At 35.3% G+C, this 21,125-nt stretch overlaps 1 protein-coding gene across 2 annotated transcripts in view; it reads right to left on the bottom strand.

Moving 5' to 3' along the window:
• LOC128260670 (transcription factor E2f1) overlaps window positions 1-21,125 on the bottom strand; it is a 55,303-nt gene that overhangs the window by 26,199 nt on the left and 7,979 nt on the right. Inside the window, exon 2 of one of the 2 annotated variants that reach the window (XM_052994245.1) lies at window positions 6,767-6,838. The exons of the other annotated variant lie outside the window; for it this stretch is intronic. The gene's annotated coding sequence lies outside the window, so the exon portion shown is untranslated. The remainder of the gene's footprint in view (window positions 1-6,766; window positions 6,839-21,125) is intronic. 2 annotated transcript variants of the gene reach the window in all.

Below are 21,125 nucleotides of genomic sequence, written 5' to 3'. Positions count from 1 at the left end.
TTTAACCCTTTCATACCCGAATTCAATAAAAACTCAAAGAAAATGTTGGCTGTAGACACAGTGGGCATAAAAGAGTTGACGTTTTTCATATGACAATTGATTTTTATATCTGAAAATTTAATTAAATTTCAACCATATTTAACGTAAACCTAACAATGCATTTAAATCAAACAAGAACTGTTTTTTTAATATAATATTTTCCACATTTATTAATATATGTTATACATTGTTAATGTTAATGTTATGATTAAAAAAATAATTTTTAAAGTTATATATACAATATTGAATTCAATAGTCTGACATTTCCTTTACTATTCAATTATTTTTACGAATTTGGTTGTTTTCATTCCGATTTATAAAAAAAAAATTTATTTAAAAACAAGAAAGGAAGCAAACTTCGGCAAGTTTACATGCTTAAAAACATTGAAGCTATGATGATTTTTAAGTCAATTATTCGACCGTTCCAAAGGCAGCTATATGTAATATAGCGTATAGCTCCCATAGGAACAACCGGAATAATAAATGAAAAAAAATTATAACTTTGCTGTTTTTCAATTTTTGTTTAGTTCTTCGACATATAGTAAATGGTTAAATATTTCAAAATTACGGTTTAAATTTCATCAAAATCGAACGACTATAGCATAAAGCTCCCATGGGAACAATACAAATATAAAAATTTTTTTTAAATTACCTTTTTTATTTTTTAATTTTTTTAGAAATTCTTTTTGAATTATTAATAATTTGACAGTTCAGAATTACGCTTTTGATTTTATAAAAATCGGAAAACGATATCATATAGCTGCCATAGGAACTATTAAACAATTGAGCTGCATACAGATAAGGCAATCATAATATTTAATTTTCTTAGTTTCTTAAAATAAAATAATTAATAAAAAAACCGATCGGAGTTAAGATTATTAAACAGAAAATAAATAAAATACAAGAAAGAGAGAGAGAGAGAAAAAAACAGAGAGAGAGAGAGAAAGAGAGAGAGGTTGCTACCTGGGCAACCTTTGGCCGATCTGATTTGAAAAGATCTGGTCTGGGCCGGGACTTGGACCTGAGGCTGAGGCTCAGGCTACACCGGTTTTCAAATTTGGGATATGCCCCCCTCACTTTTTTATCTTTCGTTTATTTCAGCTATTTTAAGTAACAATAACGCGAGGAGCCGGCAAACAAGGAGTGCGACTAGGACGGGGTTACGTGGAGCGGCAAGGCAACAAAAGCTGCCGATGCCTGTTCAGAAACCTTCGGGCCAAGTACCAAGTACATTCATAAGAATAGCGGCGTCCTCGAATGTCCCAGGTTGAGATTAAGATTCAGGTTAAAAGCACTGAAAAATAAAATATAGTTCCTTAAGCCTCGGAACAAATTGTAACCGAACGACTTTCATTTATACAGTTTCATTACTCTAAAAAACGAGAATATTGGCCTACCTATGTACCCCAATTCCATCTTTGACAGGTAATTATTATTCAAAATTAAAAGTAACAAATTTTTTGGCAAAAATAAAATATTACACTTTCAAATTAAAAAATAGCACAATCCTAAAATTTGGCAAATATTTTTCTTAAAAAATAACACGATCCTTAATTCTAATGAGTAGTATTTTCTCAGTGTAAGCACCGCATTGCAAGATTTCAGATATAACTTTCTCCCTTTTTCTCTCAGTGTGCGTTGCGCTTTTGTTTTTCCCATTCAGAGAGTTCCAGGAAATTTGCCGATCGGTAAATCTCCTGCGCCCTTTGTTGTTGCGTTTCCTATGAACCAAGAACGGAGAGCAGGACAAGATCAGGATAGTATACTGCCCTAAGGAGGAATAAGATAGTGCAATTAGCCTGCAAAGGACTATGGGATTGTGCTCCAAGTGGATCCCAGGCGTGGGAGCTTCTTTTTGCAATAAGTAAATCCAGAACGGAAGTGTTCACACACTTAATGAAATCAAATGGTCTGGCAGATGTCCCACAAAACAAACAATAAAAGAAAAACAACAAGAAGTAGAAAAGGAGGGGATTGAATGGAAACAGAAGTAGAGAAGCAAAAGGTAGCACAAACGCACTTTACACCTGGTTCGCATTTCTTGCGCAAGGTTAGGTGTAGAACCAAAGAAAAAGAGACAGCCTGAAGAAGTACCCTTAAAAGGGAAAACCAATATAAACAGAAATAGTAGTACGTAGCAGTTGTTCGAACACCCTTTCATAGTAACCAACATCTCTCCACTCCTCCTTCGTTTTCCACAATCCACTTCAGACAGTTACTGCTGTTGGAATGTATAAAAGTGGAACGAACCAGAAGAGGAACATAAGCAAGGGGTTGCCACGTGGGGTGCATTTTGGAAATGTCACGTTTTTTGCTTTTTTGAGGGGGCTCTGAATGACACTTATGTTTCGGTTCCAGGAAGGCTTTCTTAGCTTAGTGGAGTAAAGACACTTTGTTTTAGAAAAAGTTTAATTTGTTATTCGATAGTAAAGATTATCTTGTGAGAATTTTGAAATTCATATAAGTTAACCATTTTTATATACATTTTTTTTAGTTATACGGAATAAAATATCTTTCTTTGAAAAAAATGGCAAGTTGCTCAGGGGTACGTTTGGCACTTTGGACTCTCGAAATCAAAGCAAATAGTTTTTTAATATGTTTAATATTTCCTATAAAATTACCGTTCTTATTATTATAGTTAAGAAAAAAAATGGTAAAAATGCATACCTTTTTTTTAGAGTGCATTTTCACAAGGCAATGAGATAAGGAAATTTCACTCTTTTAAAATATAAGTTTATCTTTAATATGTTAAAGTACACAGAAAAATTGTTGTTGACTTAACAAAAGTTTTCTTCCTATTGCAGGTAATATATAAGTCGGAACGAGCCCGATCGGACGACTATATCATATAGCTCCCATGGGAATAACCGGGGAAACATATGGAAAATAAATTTTTAAATTTGCTGTTTTTAAATTTTTTATCGTTCTTCGAAGTTAAGTAATGTTTTTTTATTTTGGAATGACGGTTTAAATTAAAATGGCAACAATCGTAATTTGAAAAAAATGTTTAAAAATGGTAACTTATCTAATTTTCCATTTTTATTTGGAATTATTTTGGACATAAGAATGGTTTAATAACTTAGATTAACGCTTTTAGTTAAAATCGGGAGACGATATCATATAGCTGCCTAAGGAACGATCGAATAATTTAAGTGAAAATCTTCATAGCTTTAAGGGTTTTAAATGGGTTCTCATATGTATATATTCAAAATTCATATGTTTAATTTTTGCAATAGCTGCAAGGGTATATAGACTGGCTTGCCGAAGTTTCCTTCCTTTCTTGTTTTGTTTTGTTTATCTATTGGTATTTTATTATTAGACACTGACTTTTTATGATTAGTTAAACTTACTGTTTATATATTCTGTCTGCACTTGGAAACTACCGGAGTTGCAATTGAATTAACTTATTAGAATTTTCGGGCATCCGCAATTGCTACACATTTTTTCATTTCCACACTTTTAAAGGGTACTAACCAGATTTTGGTATCTAAAATTAATTTTTCTTTTTCTGAGCTCCAATAAAACCCGCCAATACATTGTAATGCTCCAAAGTAGTGTCATGCAGCTATAAGTAAATTTAAATTGTTACTCTGTAATTGTGCACTCTACAATTGTTGCTGCCGATGTGCATCAGAAGTTTTACTTTAAGGCAAGGTCTCAAGGATCTTGTATTAGAATTTGCCGACTGTTTTAGACTCCCTTGGTTTTTGTTTGTGTTTGTAATTGTTTCAGGGCTTCCCGTAATTCCAACAGGAAGCGGTAAGTGGTTCCTGCTGCATTTGCAGCCGCACAATGGAAAACTAAGCACAAAAAGCAGCAGCCTTGCACATTGGGACTTCAGTGAACAGTGTTTTGTTTGGAAAACTATATTTTATAGTTATTTTTAGTAGAAAAGAACAAATTATATGACATTTAAATATGTTAGTTGAAATGATGCGATGTATGAATGAAAGCGATTTGTTACTGGTTACAAATTTATATTTTAAAATCTTTAAATGTTATAACTAGATATAAATAAATATGCTATAATATTTTATTTGCAATTTTTTTCGTTCATTTTTATTTTTGGACTATCAACCCCTGCACCCATTTAAAGAATTGCCGGAATAGCCACCATGTTTAAACCACTGTGCTGCAAGGGAGGGAATACCTAAAGGAGCTGGTTAGACTCCGAAGTCCATTGCAGGCATTGCCATGTGCCGGTCCGGAGAACCACCCAAAGTTGGTTTCCCCGGCACCACTGGCAATTCGAGGTATGCGCCGCTGACGGCACTGAGCCAATAATTAAACTTAACTAAAGCAGCCAAAGGAGAAAGGGAGATGCAACCCCTAGCCAGCCAGCACTGAGAATAGAGTAAACATATTTTTCATTCCACTTTTCGGTGTGCAAAAAAAAGGGGGATACACATAAATGCAAAAATACAGCTGACAAACTGAAGAAGCAAACACTCTAAAAACCACAAGACTCCTTTGACAGTAATCTTTAGAACTCTACTTCTATCAAAAAAATGTGTTTCATGGTTTTAATAAATACGTTTTTATTTTTTTGTCTTTATTAATGCAATACTATCTCAGGAATATTGTCCTCCATTTTTAAGTTGATCCGAGTGATTGTTTTTGAGACACTGCGTTGAACAGTTGCTCGTTCGCTTTTTACTTTTATTGTCAGTTGAAACTGTAGTTCTTTTTCTCGAAACTGTGTTTTTAAAGTCAGTATTTCTCGAGAATTAAGCAACCGATTTTAACAAGGTCTTGAACAATATACAATTCAATCCTACAACAATTTAAAAACAAAGACTTCAAAAAATTTTCACCAAAATTTTCATTTTTATACCCTTGCAGAGGGTATCACAATTTCAGTCAGAAGTTTGCTACGCAGTGAAGGAGATATCTCCGCCCTATAAAAAATATACATTCTTGATCAGCATCACTAGGAGAGTCGACCTAGCCATGTCCGTCCGTCCGTTTTTTTTTTTTGCAAACTAGTCTGAAAGTTCCCAGAAGTTGTCTTTTTGTTGCAGGTAGTACAGTAGACTATAGCATATAGCTCCCATAAGAACAATTGCAAAAATAAATGAAAACAAATTATAACTTTGCTGTTTTTAAATTTTTTTTTAGTTCTTCGAGATGTAGAAATGGTTTATTATTTCAGAATTGTGGCCTAAATATCATTAAAATCGGACGACTATATCATATCGCTCCCATAGAAACAATCGGAAGTTTGCTTCCTTTCTTGTTTGTAATAATGTCTGTCAAAAAATCAAATATCACTTTTTCTGCTGTTAACGCGGAGAGTCTTTATTTCCAAGGGACTGCCGAAAGCGACTCCGTAAAAGCCAAGTTTTGTTTTTAAATTTCACAAAATATATCTTGAAAATAAAAAAGTTTGAATAAAATGAACAAACAAATAAGTCCTAACTTGCATTTATCTTTTATTTACGTCATAAAAAGGCAAGAAGATAACAAAACAAAAGATTTTAATGCTGTTAATTTAGGCAAGAGGATTCTTCCAGAACGTGATAAACTTCTGGGTAAAGCAGTGAAGCCCTTGTCGAGGGTACACGAGTTAATAAATATAAAGAGGTATTGTAAATTGGAGCAAAGCCAGCCCAAGACAGGGGGTGCAGTCGGAAGGCGAGGGTTACAACTAATCAATTGGTCCCCTCGTGAAGGAATCCTTCCCAGACGCTGCAACAGCTGTCACTATTATTTTTATTTTTCCTAATTATTTGTGCTCTCGTTTTCTGTTGAGGTCGGGTTAGGGTTTCCAGGACTATTTGAGGATGCTTCGCGCGTGATTTGAAGATCTAGAAAAATCTTGGTAATCATCCTGACACAGAAGCATGGAAACCGTCTTAAATCAAAACAGATTTTGTATGGCTGCGGGATAAGACGAAATGTGGCCTCACTACCCTAAAAATAGGAATGAACAAAAAATGCAATTTGCAATTACAAGCATGGAATTGAAAATCGGAAATCAGAGCGTGTTAAAGGTTAGGATCAGGGCCAGACGGAAAACCGGACGACCCTTGTGTGAAAATCATCGGCGCAAAATCAAATCCCTTCCCGAAAAGACGTGGGATTAATTAGCATTTGGTCTCGGAATCTATTTGTTTTGGCCCGTCCTTCCCCTTCTCTAAAATTTATATTTATACAATTAACGGGCGGCAGAGTGTCAAGTCAGTGTCAAACAAATCTGTGAATATAGTGTTCTGGAATCATCATTCCAGTAAGAAAACATCAAATTGTTTTGTAAGCTTCAAATGGAGAAAGAGGAGATAACCAGTTCCTGCGGACCGTGTGACATTTCACGGGGTACAGAATGAAACTTAAACCGATCCTTGTTCACCGGCGGACTTACAAGTTTGTCTTTTGATGTTTGTCCGCGAGTCTGTCCGCCAGTTTATTCCGCCTTATTTCGTTTCGGGGTTAACTTGTTCCCTCGTTTTGTTTGCTGGGCTGTTTGTGGACCCTTAAAATTGTTGGCTGTCGAATTGTCCACAGTTTAGTGGACTTGGGTCGAGTAAACCCTTTACGGGTTCACTATAGGTTAAGTGCAAATGGTAGTAAGGAAATTATATTTGCATACAATTTAGTTAAAATAATTTGTTTACGCATACGGTTTGTGCGGGGAATTAGGTAGAAATAGAAAGTTGAGATTATCTTTTCATTTGGTTGATAAATTAACGTAACTTCTACAAATAAGCTGTATTTTACTTACACATACTTTTTGTTTTATTTTGAATATTACAGCACAAAAGTGTTTTTGGTCCAGGCCAATGGGCATCAAACAGCGTCCCTACGCAAGTAAAATGTATAAATAAAGAAAAAATAAGTATGATAACGAAATTAAATGCAAATATAAAGAATGGCATCTAAGCTTTTTAATGTTATGCGCCCCAAATGAAATGGAACACACTATCACAGATATCTTAAATCAAAACATTGAATGTTTTTTTTTGTTATTGGCTTATTCAAAAAGTTACGAAACCTTGGCACAAAATTGTTTTTAAGACCTTTTTCATTGGCTTTTTCCACTTTTTTTTAACGAATCTCTAGAAAATTTTGAAGGCTTCTTAATCTTATTTTTGGATGCTATTAATGCATTGTTTTTTATCTTAAGAACTTCAAACAGGAAAACCAGTTAACAGGAAATTCAACAATTCAGCCGACAAAATATAGATAAAAATACTAACTTATCGCTGTTACAGGAAAATTGGTTTTGTCTATTAATGTAATTCCCAAGTTCGGGCAGATTTTTTGTCATGTGAGTCTTGGTGTATGGAGCGCTTGTACCAGTTGTCTATTATAAAAGATAAACTAAAATAGATCTACTATCAATTGTAGTTGCTTTGTAGTTAGTTGTAGTTATTTTACCTTAAGCCACAGTTGCCAAAGGAACTAATAAACACATGACCAGATGCTACCCAGAAGTAAGTACTATCGAAATCACATGCCTAATGCTGTTTATAGGTAATATTTTATGATTTTAATTCGTTATTTACAGTATTGATTGGTTTAAAAAAGTTGGTTTATTCGACTACCAAAAACTTTCATTGTGTACGATCATCTGGAGCTATGAAAACGTAGGTCATAAAAAAATCGCTGTGAAGCTGACTGCTCCGATTTAGAGAACAAAACTTGGACAGATTCGCAGGCAAACGCAAATGAACAAACAAGGCAAACAAGCCAAACAAGGCAATGCCAACAAAGTTGTTAAATCAAACAGAGAACTTAAGAACAGATCCCGCTGTGGATTCCTTCGGTTTTGGTGCTAAAAATATGGAAAACATTTATAACTTTTTGCTTAAGAGTTCTTTCCAAGCCGACTGGCATTCAAAGAACTTTAGCGATTTATGCGTCTGTCAGTGGAGGCAGGCGAAACCTGATTTGCTGCTGACGACCAAGAACGAGGACTAAGGCCAGAAGGGCCAGCCAAAGTCGCAAGAGTTTAAAGGTCCCGAGTGTAGGTAGGAAGGAAAACCAGACCCCAGATGGAGGAGTGACTACGCAATAGATGGTTGGAATCAAAGCGGGAGACTGCGGACTGCAGACTCCAAGCTCTGAATCTGCTGCATTCCGCTGCCGACTTTGACTCCCAACTTCCACCGAATCAGCCACATGTTGCACACACTGTGAGAATGAATTTAATTAAAGCAAATCGAACCCACAGTGAAAACCAAGGGACCAATGGAGCGCCACACAACCCGACCAGACAGACGCCAGACCCGGTACGGATCTGCATCAGCGGAGCCAGCTAAGTATTGTAAGTGCGACTAGTCCAAAGTCTAGCCCCAGTCAACCGTGGGACAAACTTGCCGGCAGATTGATAAGGCTAATATTCAACTCTAAGGGGATTAAGTAAAATGGAAACATTATTCTATCCTAATCGAGATGATAATATAGTTAAATGCAAAGCAAGATACCGAATTCAAGGTTAATTCTTGATAATTAAATTATTCATAAGTAAAATGTTGAGTAAAACCTATACTAAAATTTGATAGGATTTTTATTACACACATAATGATTGCTCTGTATGTCTAAAGAACACAAAAAAAGAAATGTAAAACCCGTTTTTAAAAACCATATTCAAAAATTTATATTTCAAGCCAAAGCCTAAAGGTTACACGTTTAGTCTACAACTTAACATTTAAGTGTAAAGTGTTAAAGGTCGACTAACTAGTGCAAACTGTGCTTATCAGTAGAACCCATAGGTTACGGGGGTTAAACACGTATTTTCCAAGTTGTCCACCTCAACAATGCCAATTAAATGCCATTTCAGTTTCTCATTGAAATTAAAGCAAATACGTTTTGTGTGACTGTGCTCACAGAGAGAAAGGCTTTTGCCATCGGAGCGTTTAAAATATTTCATGCCCAATACACAGCCCCTGTTTTGTATCACGGCATTCATGGCTCCTTGCTGCACATGCTCCGAAATAAAAGCAAACTTAAGAAACTACGCGTAGAGATGCTAAAGATGGCCGGCCGATAGCCTCACAATGGGCCTGGAGTTTTTAGAGGTGAACGAATTATGTAGCCTCGAAAACGAAATTCACCGCCGCATATTTAGCTCGCATTGCAGCATAATTTGATGTAATTTCAGGGACCTGCTGCTACATATTGTGTGTGTGCTCCTGATGGTCAACAGCTTCGAATGCCGAGAGCCACGATCGTGGCAGCCAACTGACCACGAAATTACATTGCGGCATATTGATCAGACCTGATCCCAAGGTTATTCCAGTCCTTTCAGTTTGAACGTTTCCACTGCGTTAGCGCCCCACGGATTTTGGTTTTTAATTTTGGTACAAAACATGTCAGCAGAAGGGAAAGGTGTTTTCAAAATTTCTGTGTTGACTGGCCTGAGACATAATCTTTTACGGAAAACAACAAAACACAAGTCGAGTTTCCCGACTACTAGATACCCGTTAATCAGCTAACAAATTCCAAACTGAAAAGGTGGTGCCATCTGTTGAGCTGCATTAGAAACACCCCACCCCCTGCTAAAAAATCTTTTACTCTGCCTCTCTACATAAGCGATCAATAGAAAAGAATAGAATAGAACAGTGATTTGCCGGCAGAGCAGCGGTAGAATAAGCTCAATAACTTATAAAATAATTGCCCGATTTTTAATTTTGTTTGTGTCTGCCAATAGATCTGACCGAAACTCACTCACACAGCCTAATAACTATAGTCTAAAATGCCTCAGAGTTACAAGACAGACTTTCGCTATTTGAGAGCGTTGGAGAGGGCGTGACCACGTTTTGAAATAAACTTGCACTACTTAAAAATAACTAGAATATCTAGGCTGGTGTGGAGTCCCAAATCCCAAGCCTTTATAGTTTCCGAGATCTCGGAATAGTGATCGGTATAATTAACTTTATTTTAATAAATATTTCTTGTCTGTTTTTAAATTTTAATAGTTATTGTGTTTATAGGTAGTTTGCATATTTGCTACTCCGAAAACGAAATTCTAAATAAAGTATGCAGGAGCTCAAAAATGTAACTGCAACAATAGCAGCTTAGCAGGGAAAAAGCATATCTTGGAGTTTTTAGTAGATTCGAATGGTGTCTGTTTGTCAGACTAAGCTGGTCAATAAGCTCCTGCGATTACCTGTGGCTCGCGACTTGGTGTAAAGGGTACAACTTCTTTGCTCCTTTAATCCCCCTTGATAAACCGCAAAACTGAAAAATTTCGCCTGTTTTTTTGTATTTTAACCTGATCTGGCCTTAACCTCATGTTGCCTGCATTACAATGAAACAAATGAAGTTAAGCCAACTTGAGGTTAAAGTAAAAAGGAGGAATTCATTATTTTTGTTAATGTATTTTATTTGCGGCAACCACTAGAATCGTGTGTCCCGGTTGGGAAAAAGGAGTTCGCAAAAACAACAGTCATCTGCAGTGAATAATTTACTGCTCTTGTAAAACGAAAGAATTCCTGATAACTCTTTCTACGAATTACTATTGAGGCACAAAATTCAACATGTCAAGTATATCCACTAATATAAAACGAATACACAATCAGTTTTGGAAATGGCTATGTATCTTCTTCACAAATTTGTTTTATATTTTAACTTTTTTTTTTTTGTAAATTAGTATTTTTAAAAATCAATAAATAACCAAATACACAATTTTTATCCATTAAATTTGTATGGTATTATTAAGAAATTACATTTTTTTTCATTTATTTTCATTTGAGCTGCAGGCTTTTGGGTTATGTTTTCTGAGACATGTGCAAACTTTCGGTAGGCACAAATTTTAAAATCGGGCTATTATTTCAGAACTTACTGAGTTAAAAAGCCCTCTGCCGTAGCTCTGCCGCCGCTCGGCCTTCGACAGCTTTCTCCCCTGCTCACCATCCTAAGCTCCTTAGTTTGCACTCAAATTGAGAATTCCATTGAATGTTCAGCACAATGCAGGACCAACACGGGGCTTCAGTGCGATGGTGGGCTTCAAGGAATATGATACGTCTACAGCGTTTCATGTAATCAATAAAAATCAGCCTCAGCGACAACTACAATATCATCAAGCAATCAACAAAATATGTATTTAGGACTTAATTCCCATAAAGTTGCACATTATCGAAAAAAAAGTACATCAAAGTGTAAAGGTTATTAATAATAAATAATATAAATATTAGACCTACAATTTTTCAGACCGTAAAACTTTTTTAAAAACTATATACCGTTTCTTTGTTTGTAGCCACACAGTTTTTTTTAAATAAGACACCATATGGCTGCATTTCAAACGGGTCGTAGGAATCTTATGTACTTTGCGTTTTGCGGCAAAAAAGGAGGAAAATATAAGTTCTAAAAGCTTCCTGCATCACCCCCATAAAAATCCAGGTCGTATAAAAATGTGTGTAAAATTGCGACCGCAGCGTATTTCGCCTGTAATTGCCCAGACAGACGACAAAAAGGGCGATGTAGAGTGGCTGGAGGTGGCGACAACAAAGTTGCACTCACGCAGCCCCAGAGCTCCATACCCTGAGTCGGAACAAAGAACCAGAGAATCCGGGCCAGTCTTTAGACCCCACCAGACGAACTGGATTGCGAGACGGACAGGGAGGGAGGGAAGCGAAGGGGAGCAGCTCAGTGAGAAGAAAGCCGGCAGATGAAACGGTTAGACATAAAAACAACAGCCCCATCAGCTGCAACAACAGTACATCCGGCGAGAACGCCAAATAGGAAAAACAACGAATTGGAATGCAACTTAAAGGATGCTTGACTAAACCAGTTGTTACCCTGTAAAACGTTCCAGAAAAACGGCACAAAAATGTTTCTGTTTTTTGTCGAAGTTTGTATACACCAAAAATATGTTGATTGTAAAAAAACAAAAACTTTGTATAAAACAAGAAAGGAAGCAAAATTCGGCAAGCCGAAGTTCATATACCCTTGCAGCTATTGGAGGAATTAAATACTTTTGAAAACATTAAAATTATGATTTAATTGCGTATATGTTGAAAAACATTGAAGCTATGATGATTTGCAGCTCAAATATTAGATAGTTATTTTATATATTTTTATTATTTCTATGGGAGTTATCTGATATAGTCGTCCGATTTTGATGAAATTTAAACCGTAATTCTAAAATAATAACCCAATACTATATGTGGAAGAACTAAGAAAAAAATTTAAAAACAGCTAAGTTATAATTTTTGTTCATTTTTTTCCGATTGTTCCTATGGGAGCTACATGATATAGTCGTCCGATTTTGATGAAATTTAAACCGTAATTCTAAAATAATAACCCAATACTATATGTCGAAGAACTAAGAAAAAAAATTAAAAAAACAGCAAAGTTATAATTTTTTTGTGTTTGTTTTGCGATTGTTCCTATGGGAGCTATTTGATATAGTCGTCCGATTTTGATGAAATTTAAACCATAATTCTGAAATATTTAACCATTACTATATGTCGAAGAACTAACAAAAAAATTAAAAAACAGCAAAGTTATAATTTTTTTTTTATTTATTTTTTCGATTGTTCCTATGGGAGCTATATGCTATAGTCGTCCGATCCGGCTCGTTCCGACTTATATACTAACTGCAATAGAAAGACAACTTTTGGAAAAGTTTCATGCATATAGCTTTAAAACTGAGAGACTAGTTTGCGTCGAAACGGACGGACAGACGGACATGGCTAGATCGACTCGCCTTGTGATGCTGATCAAGAATATATATACTTTATAGGGTCGGAGATGTCTCCTTCACTGCGTTGCAAACTTCTGACTGAAATTATAATACCCTCTGCAAGGGTATAAAAACGGGGCGAACATTTTGGTGGCAAATTTTGGGTTTGGCCTATGAACAGTAGTATTGAGGCTATCAAAGAAAATATGCTACAAATACTGCTCAAGAAATAATTTCATAAGCATTCGACTTTCGGCGATATGCAACCGCGAGCACACTAAATCTTTGCCAACATCTATCTAAAAATTTATTTAGCTATTCAGTTAAAAGTCAAGGCTTAGCTCTTTTTGTATCCTGGCCTAATGATGTCGTTTTTTTTCTTTTCTCACAAAAATTACGCAATAGCTGAATACCTAGTTTGAAAAATTTTAAATAACTTATAACATGGATTAAACCCGAATCAAATATCTGCTTCGGTTACTGTTAAGGTTACAATCAATATAACTATTTCGATTACTGTTTCGGTTTTGTTACCTTTTTTTGTATTTCGGTTGCGGTTACGGTACCGCCAAAAAAAAAAAACAAGTTGCGGGTATCGGTATTGTACCGGTTCAAATAAAAATAAGATTTCTAACATTATAACTATCTATTATTGCAAAAAATTAATTATTAGAGTAAATAAGATTTTCGCACGAAGAATGTGGAAAGTTTCTAGAAGCTTTTAATTTGTTGGTATTTAATTACTTTGAAACGCTTAATGACTTAATACAAACGAATTTATTTACTCATGAACACTTTTTTTCACACTAAGTACACTAACTTAAATTTTTGACTTTGTCGAACGTGTGAAATTTTCATTAGGGCTTTGTTTTTGGTCGCGGCATTTTTGTATGAATAAACAAAATTTTTTTTTCGTTTTTTTTCTTTTTTTCAATGAAAAAAAATGCTATTATCTATTTTGGTTACGTTTACGATTCGGTTTACCGGTTGGGGATAACGGTTACGAAACCGCTTAGATACCCTGATAAGTAATAAAAAGTTGGAACCTAACGAAAAAAAATTAAGAGCAAGCCTTCCAACAAAGTGGTGTAGACAATCATTATCCATGCTCAAGTTTTCAAAAAAATGTCAAACATCTTAGATATACAAAATCATGAAACAAAAAAAAAAATAATTCGATAAAAAAAAATTGAAAAAGTAATGGTTTTTGTCCATCTAAAACGGTTTTTAAGAATACATTTTATAACTTCAGATAGTGAAGGAGAGTTGAATCCGTCTGTCTGTTTCGCCTTCTTTTATGCGTAGGCAGAATAAATATATCATATATCAATACCATATCTGAAATTCTAAAAAAGCTAATATGTCTCGATTTCAATGCAAGCCTTTAAAGATTTAATAATTTAACAACAAACACGCTTTATTTTGATTATTCCATTTAGACAAATGAAATCAATATTTATCTTTAAGATAATGTACATAATACAATACAAGTTTTAAAAATATCATGTTTAAAATTATATTAAAACCTCTTAAAAATTTGTAAAACTATTGTTTGAAATACCTAATTTTTATTTTTTAGCTTTAAACAAAAATTAACATCCAATTTACAGGCATTTATGTATCTATAAATAATAATTAGAGGCTTCCTTAAGTACTTTAGTACTCCTTCAAATGGAAGGACAACTACTGGGTATTTAAAATAGCATAGTCAAGAAATGAGCGTTAAAGCATTGCGAGCGCCACACGCAGTCATGCACCCGCACCACCACACAAACGTAAAGTAGGAAAAGGGACGTGGGGTGGGGCACAGCAGGACAGCATGGAGCTGGGTGGAGAAATTTGAGGCGCTCTCTCTCTCTCTCTCTCTCTGGCCTTGGGTATGTGTGTGTGGAGCTTGGCGGTGACGTCGACGCAGCCAAATTTCATGAATGGAATTTGTAAATTTTATTTTGATTTGCAACACCTCGCTTTTTTCGTTCTTCTTTTATTGTTGTTGTTGGAATGCGAATCATGGAATGCTAATCATGTGGAGACAAAAAGGGAGTGACAGAGGGGGAGGGCGCGAGAAAGGGGCAGAGAGACCCCAAGTGGGGCAGACAACAACATTAATGCGACATGTGGTTCAACCCATGATGCAACTATATGAGGTGATCTCAACGCGAGAGCTGCTCTATTCTGAGGACGTTGTTATTGCCAGTCGCTGGTCTCTGTGAGAGAGGAGAGAGAGAGAGCTGAACAATGTATCCTCCTCGGCAGAGCTGATCGGACCACCCTATATACGTACATACTTGCTCCCGCTCCCGCCCTCTGCCACCCAACTTCACATCTCGATTTCTGTGCGAAACAAGTTTTGTGGTCGTTGACATATTTTTTTTTCAAATTTGAGGCAAGCAGTGCTCTTCTTCTTCCACGGGTAACACTCCATGCTCTTATCAGCCAAACAAAACAGCAAAACATAACGTGAGCGAGACAGAAAGAGAGGAGTGGGTGGGAAACTAATGTTTTTTTAATTGCTGCTGAATGCATGGCCTGATGACTTTAAAAAAAAACTAGCCCAACTCCTTGTATCCCCAATTCTGGTATTGTTCTGCTTTTGTACTACTTACCCAATCACCAAAAGTGTTTTACAACAAAAATGTAAGTGAAAAAGTAGACGGTAGCACATGTGGTAACGATGCCGCGGAATTTAAAAAAAAAAATGTTATACTACAAATGTTATACTACAAATTTTGGGAGTATTTGGGCCAGGTTTAGTAAAATGACCCACATAACTTACTCCGTTCAAAAATGATTCAAAAAATACTTTTTTTATATTAATTAAAATTCACAACCAACCAACTTGTAAATTTGTATACCCTTCCAGATGGTATTGTAATATTAGTTAGAAGGAGATATATACATTCTTAATCATCATCTATACTTGAAACATCTATCTATACGCAAATGAAAATCTATTTTTTATACGCACCACATAAAAATTCAAATTAGATTTTTCTTGACTCTGTTGAAAATTTGTATGAGCGTATACGCCTACAAATCAAAATAACGTCGTTTTATAGAACATTTTATTTTTGTAATAGCTGCAATGGTTTATAAACTTCGGCTTGCCGAAGATTACTTTTTTTCTAATTTAATTATACAATATCTCAATCCATATTATACGAAATTACATTGAATGCACTTTGATAAAAAAAGTCCGTATTAATCTGAATATTTTGAGAGATCACTTATAGATTTTTAATTTTTTCAGTCGTTAAATTTATAAATCTTAAGAAACAGCAGGCTTTCTCTAAACAAACTATACAAGCAACCACCTGTTAAGCCACACAAAGGGAACAAATTAACAGAAGTCCGAGAGGAAGGAGATTCCTAACAGTTTAAAGTCGGCGCTTAAGTAAAAATCAACAAATGGGACAAATTCATGTAGCCCAGCTGTCTTAGAGCAAAACCAGATGCAGAAGAGCCATGCAGGTGTGTATCTGTATTTGAGATGCCCGAGCATACCCTAAGAGCACGTACACGGAGATCTCGGGACGCTGAGGATTATAAAAGATCATCCCACATGCAAACGAAAAAGTAGGGGGCTGGCGGATGGGAAGGAGGCCCAAAAATGCATGTCCTCTTTTCTATTCATTCATAAGATTATGTAAAAACTCCTCGGAATTGCCTTTCCTTTGTCATCGGCAGATGCCATTCTGTCGTTACCGTTCGGCAGAAGAAAGTGAACCAATACTTCCAACGACTTTCGCAATCGTCTCAATGGCCGAGGTCTTACTATCACACTTTCTTTGTCCTGGATAATGCAGCTGTATCTCGAGAATGTGTCTCATAAATTGCATTCGAAATCGATTTTCAAAAAGTATTTTTCTTTTGCTCAGTCTCTTGTATTTTTTTGTGATTTCTTTGAACCTTGGGGTGAAATTATTTTACCCTTCAAAATATTCTATATGCATTAGGCAACTAGAGCAGGATAAATTTATGGGCAGCTGCTAGATCGCGCTTCTATGTAGTATTGTCAATTCAAATCAACTTTGTGTAATTATCTCGGGTTGCATTTTTTCTTGTCATTTGTATAATTATCGGACAGGAAATATGATTTGGGTGCGCACATTTTTAAGTCTAGGCTTGGGTGTTGCAGCATGGGAATATATTTGTATTGGGGTATCACCCAACCACTATTTATTATTTGATGTTGTTATCTATATATTTGATTGCATACATAAACGAAATCTTTAGTCTACTGATAATTTGTTTTATACAAAATCAGTAATTCTTCTCTGAAACTAATTTTGAGTTACAAGTTTGCGTAGAAACGGACGGACAGACGGTGCCAATCAAGAATATATATATTTTTTAGGTTCGGAGATGTCTCCTTCACTTCGTTTCAAACTTCTGACTGAAATTATTATACCTTCTGCAAGGGTGCAAGGTTTGTTTTAACAAAGAACTAAGGTGGATAGACCGATCTGAATTTTTTTAATATATGTGTTGCCTAAGGATACAAAAAAACGGTTGGAAAAGTTTTAACTTCCAAGGAAATTTCCGTGCAAATCGAATGGTTCTTTATCACACAATTTTGCAATGTTAATGCATAAATTACCAGCTTGCATTCTCCGTGATCTAGTTCCTCTTGCTAGAACGGTAAATGATGGACTGCCTCCGGTGTCAAGGGTTTCAAAAGTACTATAACTGTTTCGATTTCAAACCAATTTGCATGATCTTTTTGGAACCACTTCAAATTTTAGTTGTGTTTGCTCCATAATTGTTGTAGGTGTCCAGCTAAATTTTCTGCTTGCCATTACCAAAGTGTGTTCTTATTTGTCAAGGTAAAATAAGCTACTTCAGTTCACCTTAACATTTAGTTACATGGATAACAGGATAGATTTCAACCGTTTAAACACACTAACACTTAATACGCACATAGCAATCAAAAGGTCTCACTTTTATAAAAGTGTGTATATACAAGAGTTTTAGAAAGTCATTTGGTTTCAGAGAAATGGAGCTGAAAGTTCAAAAGAAGTTTTGTCTGTTACTGGAGCTGTTGGGGCTGGTGCACAGTGGATCCGCGGCCATAAATACTTCTATCGCTATCGTTCTGAAACTTTCAGCAAAAATATAGTTAAATATTATAGCTAAATACTACAAAATTTGACAAATCGGACGACTATAACCAATAGCTTCCATATAAATGAACGATCGAAAATGCCATAACTTTGGTGTTTTTTAAGTAAGAAGGAGGAAGAAGGATGGGTACTTTAATCGATTCTATTTTTTTGTCAATAGAACCGATTACAAAATACATAAGAGTCGGCCGATTTAATCTTTTAACTTTAAACAATCACGAAGACAATATTTTTTAGGCAATGAAACAACATAAAATTCAGACGACACAAAGGCTTTAATGGGCAAATTTAACCTTAAAAAAATAAGAAGGCATGTAAGTATATTGTCGATAACAACTAAGTCCGCAACTTTCCGCAGCTAAACTGTTAAACTTTAACAAATAAATTTCACATAATACACAAATAAAATTAGTTTTTATTTATTACCCAAGAAAAAGAAAATACCTTTAGCTTCAAAATTCATCAGTAATAATTTTAAGTTATGAACTTGAATAACAACAAGACCAATTTGAAATTTTTTTGCAATAATTCAGAAAAGAACAGCTGTGCTTTGGAAGAGGGTATTTTTAGGGGCTATTTACGTCTGAATTGAAATGGTTAAAAATCAGCCTTGTTACTTAACTATTTTAAAGCAGCGTGCCGATTACAAAACAAATGGATTACAAAAAAATTAATTGCACTTTAAAACTGCAATATGAAATTAGAGCAGCTGATTTAACAGCTGTTATCTTAACAGAAGCGCCCTCTACCGGAATTTCTGACATTGCAGATTGATCTTCGGTGAATGCATCCTAAGCTACATTATTTGTTTTAACGACTATGGTCGTTGGCCCATAGTGGATGGGCAGGAAAGCATCCACTAAGGGAGCAGCTCATAGTGGCCAAACGCTCAATTCGGACCTGTACCGCTAACTATTGGACCGCCTGAGCTTTTATTAGAGCGGCATTATTAAGTTGGCATATCGTTGGGAACTTAACAAAACGGTATATGTTTGATTGTAACCAATTGACTATTCCCTTACATAGCCCTTGAGGTTCCTCAAATTTTAATGTATGGCACATGGCCCTTAACAGTTTTTCGTTTTCGAAAATTATTAAGCAACAAAAAGGGCAACTTGTTTAAGTTTAGAGCAGCTAGTGCTGGCTTGGCGTAAATTTTCTTCTAAAAATATGCATCACCAAATACTATATACAGCCGCAGATTGAAAATCTGCAGTGATGGTCCGATCATAACAAGTAATACATCAATCAAAAGCAGGGTTTAAAAACATATCAAATATCAATTTACAGTTTTAACCAATATGACTATTTCGATTTCGGTTTTGGTTAATATTTTTAGTTTTCGTTTACAGTTACGCTACCGTAACCAAAACAAATTTCGGTTACGGATATAAAATTTTGTGACAAAAAATAATTAAACATTCGACTAAATAAGTACACATTTAAATGTTCCCATTTGGCACTCTGCGACAGAAAATGCATGTGTAGGCTAAATACCTTGCTCACTTACTATTTCAGGCGATTTTTCTGTATTTTTAAAGTTTTTTCGTCCATTTTTTGGTTTGGGCTCTGCCAATTCCAACCTCAAAGATAACATTGACCCAGAGTTAATCAGAGACACTGGCAATCAAAAATAAAATGTTTTTTTCTATAAAGATGACTAAAAACAAGCACAGGCGTAGCCTTTTTTCGTTTTTAATAATTTATGGACGCTATTACTTCTACCAAATTCGGTGCGAAATTGTAATCTTTTTACCAGTCATACTTTTCGATGAAATTTCAAAGAAACTGGGGGTTTTCGAGCCAACAAGATAGAAATCTATTGAATAAAGATACTAGAGCTTTATCTGAAGGGAGGGTAATGTTTTTACTTTCGAAAAATCAATTTTTTTGGACCAGCGGGCGCGAGATTTGAACATTTATTTTGCATAAGGAAACTTTGCTTTACGAGTACTTTCGGGTACCCTCGGGAAATGATAAAATAAAAATAAATTCTTTAAACAATAAACTACCAATTGCTCCCGACGATTAGCGCGGTTTTGCTTTAGTTTTCGACAATTGCGGTTTTAAGTATGGATTAAATTTTGAAGGAGAAGCAGCCCAAAAGTATGCTGCTTCCCAAAAGTATCCCTCATATCTTCTTAAGCCGCCATCATAAAGCCTTTTAAAATTAAAAAAAAATTATTCTTTTTTAAATTTTTAATGATGTAGATCCAAAGATGAAACAATAAAAACGTATGCATTTCTGTTAAGTCGATTATTTTACTAATATTGGCTTCGCGGGCACCAAAAGATAAGATTATTAAACGTTAATTATTCTGAAACCACTTAATCTTATACCTTAATGTATATTGAAAAAATAAAGTATGCAAAAGCTTGAAACACTTTCCGACTTTGGTTTGGATTTACTATATCTTATAAAAATCCTTAAAATTGTATTTTTAAATGGTTTAAAAGATCAATCTTTTAAGAAGGCAATATGCTAGTGTAGATCGTAAAAAAGATACGACGCAAAACCTAAAAATAAATTACGGACACGGTTCGATGTGATTGGCTCCGAAATATGTTTTTGTTTAAAGCCTACAGCTGGTTACCCAATGAAAGTGATATTATGTGCTTACCGGGGGCACCGAAGGATAGTCGACGTCACCCACATTGAACAACACAAAAAATTGTCATACAACCGCTTTCCACTATGTCAACACCGCGCTCAATATCAATTATCTCCGGCGAAGATGCTGATCAGAGTAACTCATTAATGACATGCTAGCACTTCTTCGAAGAAACTTGTCAATGTGTGCATACCGAGTGCGATTTATACTGTCTGTGTAGTTCTCTGCCGGCGCTCTGATACTGCTCTGCCGGCAAAATACTAACCTATGAACATTAAACAAGTTATTTTTTTTAGTAAAATACCAGAAAACCAGCCGTGAAAACAGGAAAAAATACATTTTTTTTTAAAACAAGAAGAGAAAAAAACTTTGGCAGGCCAAAGTTTATATACCCTTGCGAGATCTCGACGTTCATACAGGTTAGATCGACTCGGCTATTGATCCTGATCAAGAATATACATACTTTATAGAATCGAAAACGTTTCCTTCTACCTGCTACATACTTTTCAACGATTACAATATACCCTTTACTCTTGCTATAGAAGCGGCCTGCACAGTAAACAACAAAAACATATTAATGAAATAGCTTTCAACTCACTCGTTTCGCTTAAGTTTATTATACCAGCGAGTGTTTGACCGTGTGAGTGGAGACATGCCTCCTCATGTGGCCCTCTTACGGTCTGTTATTAATGTAAAAAAAAAGGCAGCACATATGATGAAATC

The sequence above is a fragment of the Drosophila gunungcola genome, chromosome 3R, assembly GCF_025200985.1.
Source record: "Drosophila gunungcola strain Sukarami chromosome 3R, Dgunungcola_SK_2, whole genome shotgun sequence".
Classification (NCBI taxonomy): Eukaryota; Metazoa; Arthropoda; class Insecta; order Diptera; family Drosophilidae; genus Drosophila; species Drosophila gunungcola.
The sequence above is the reverse complement of the archived record's forward strand: the minus strand, read 5'-3'. Positions and strand labels throughout refer to the sequence as shown.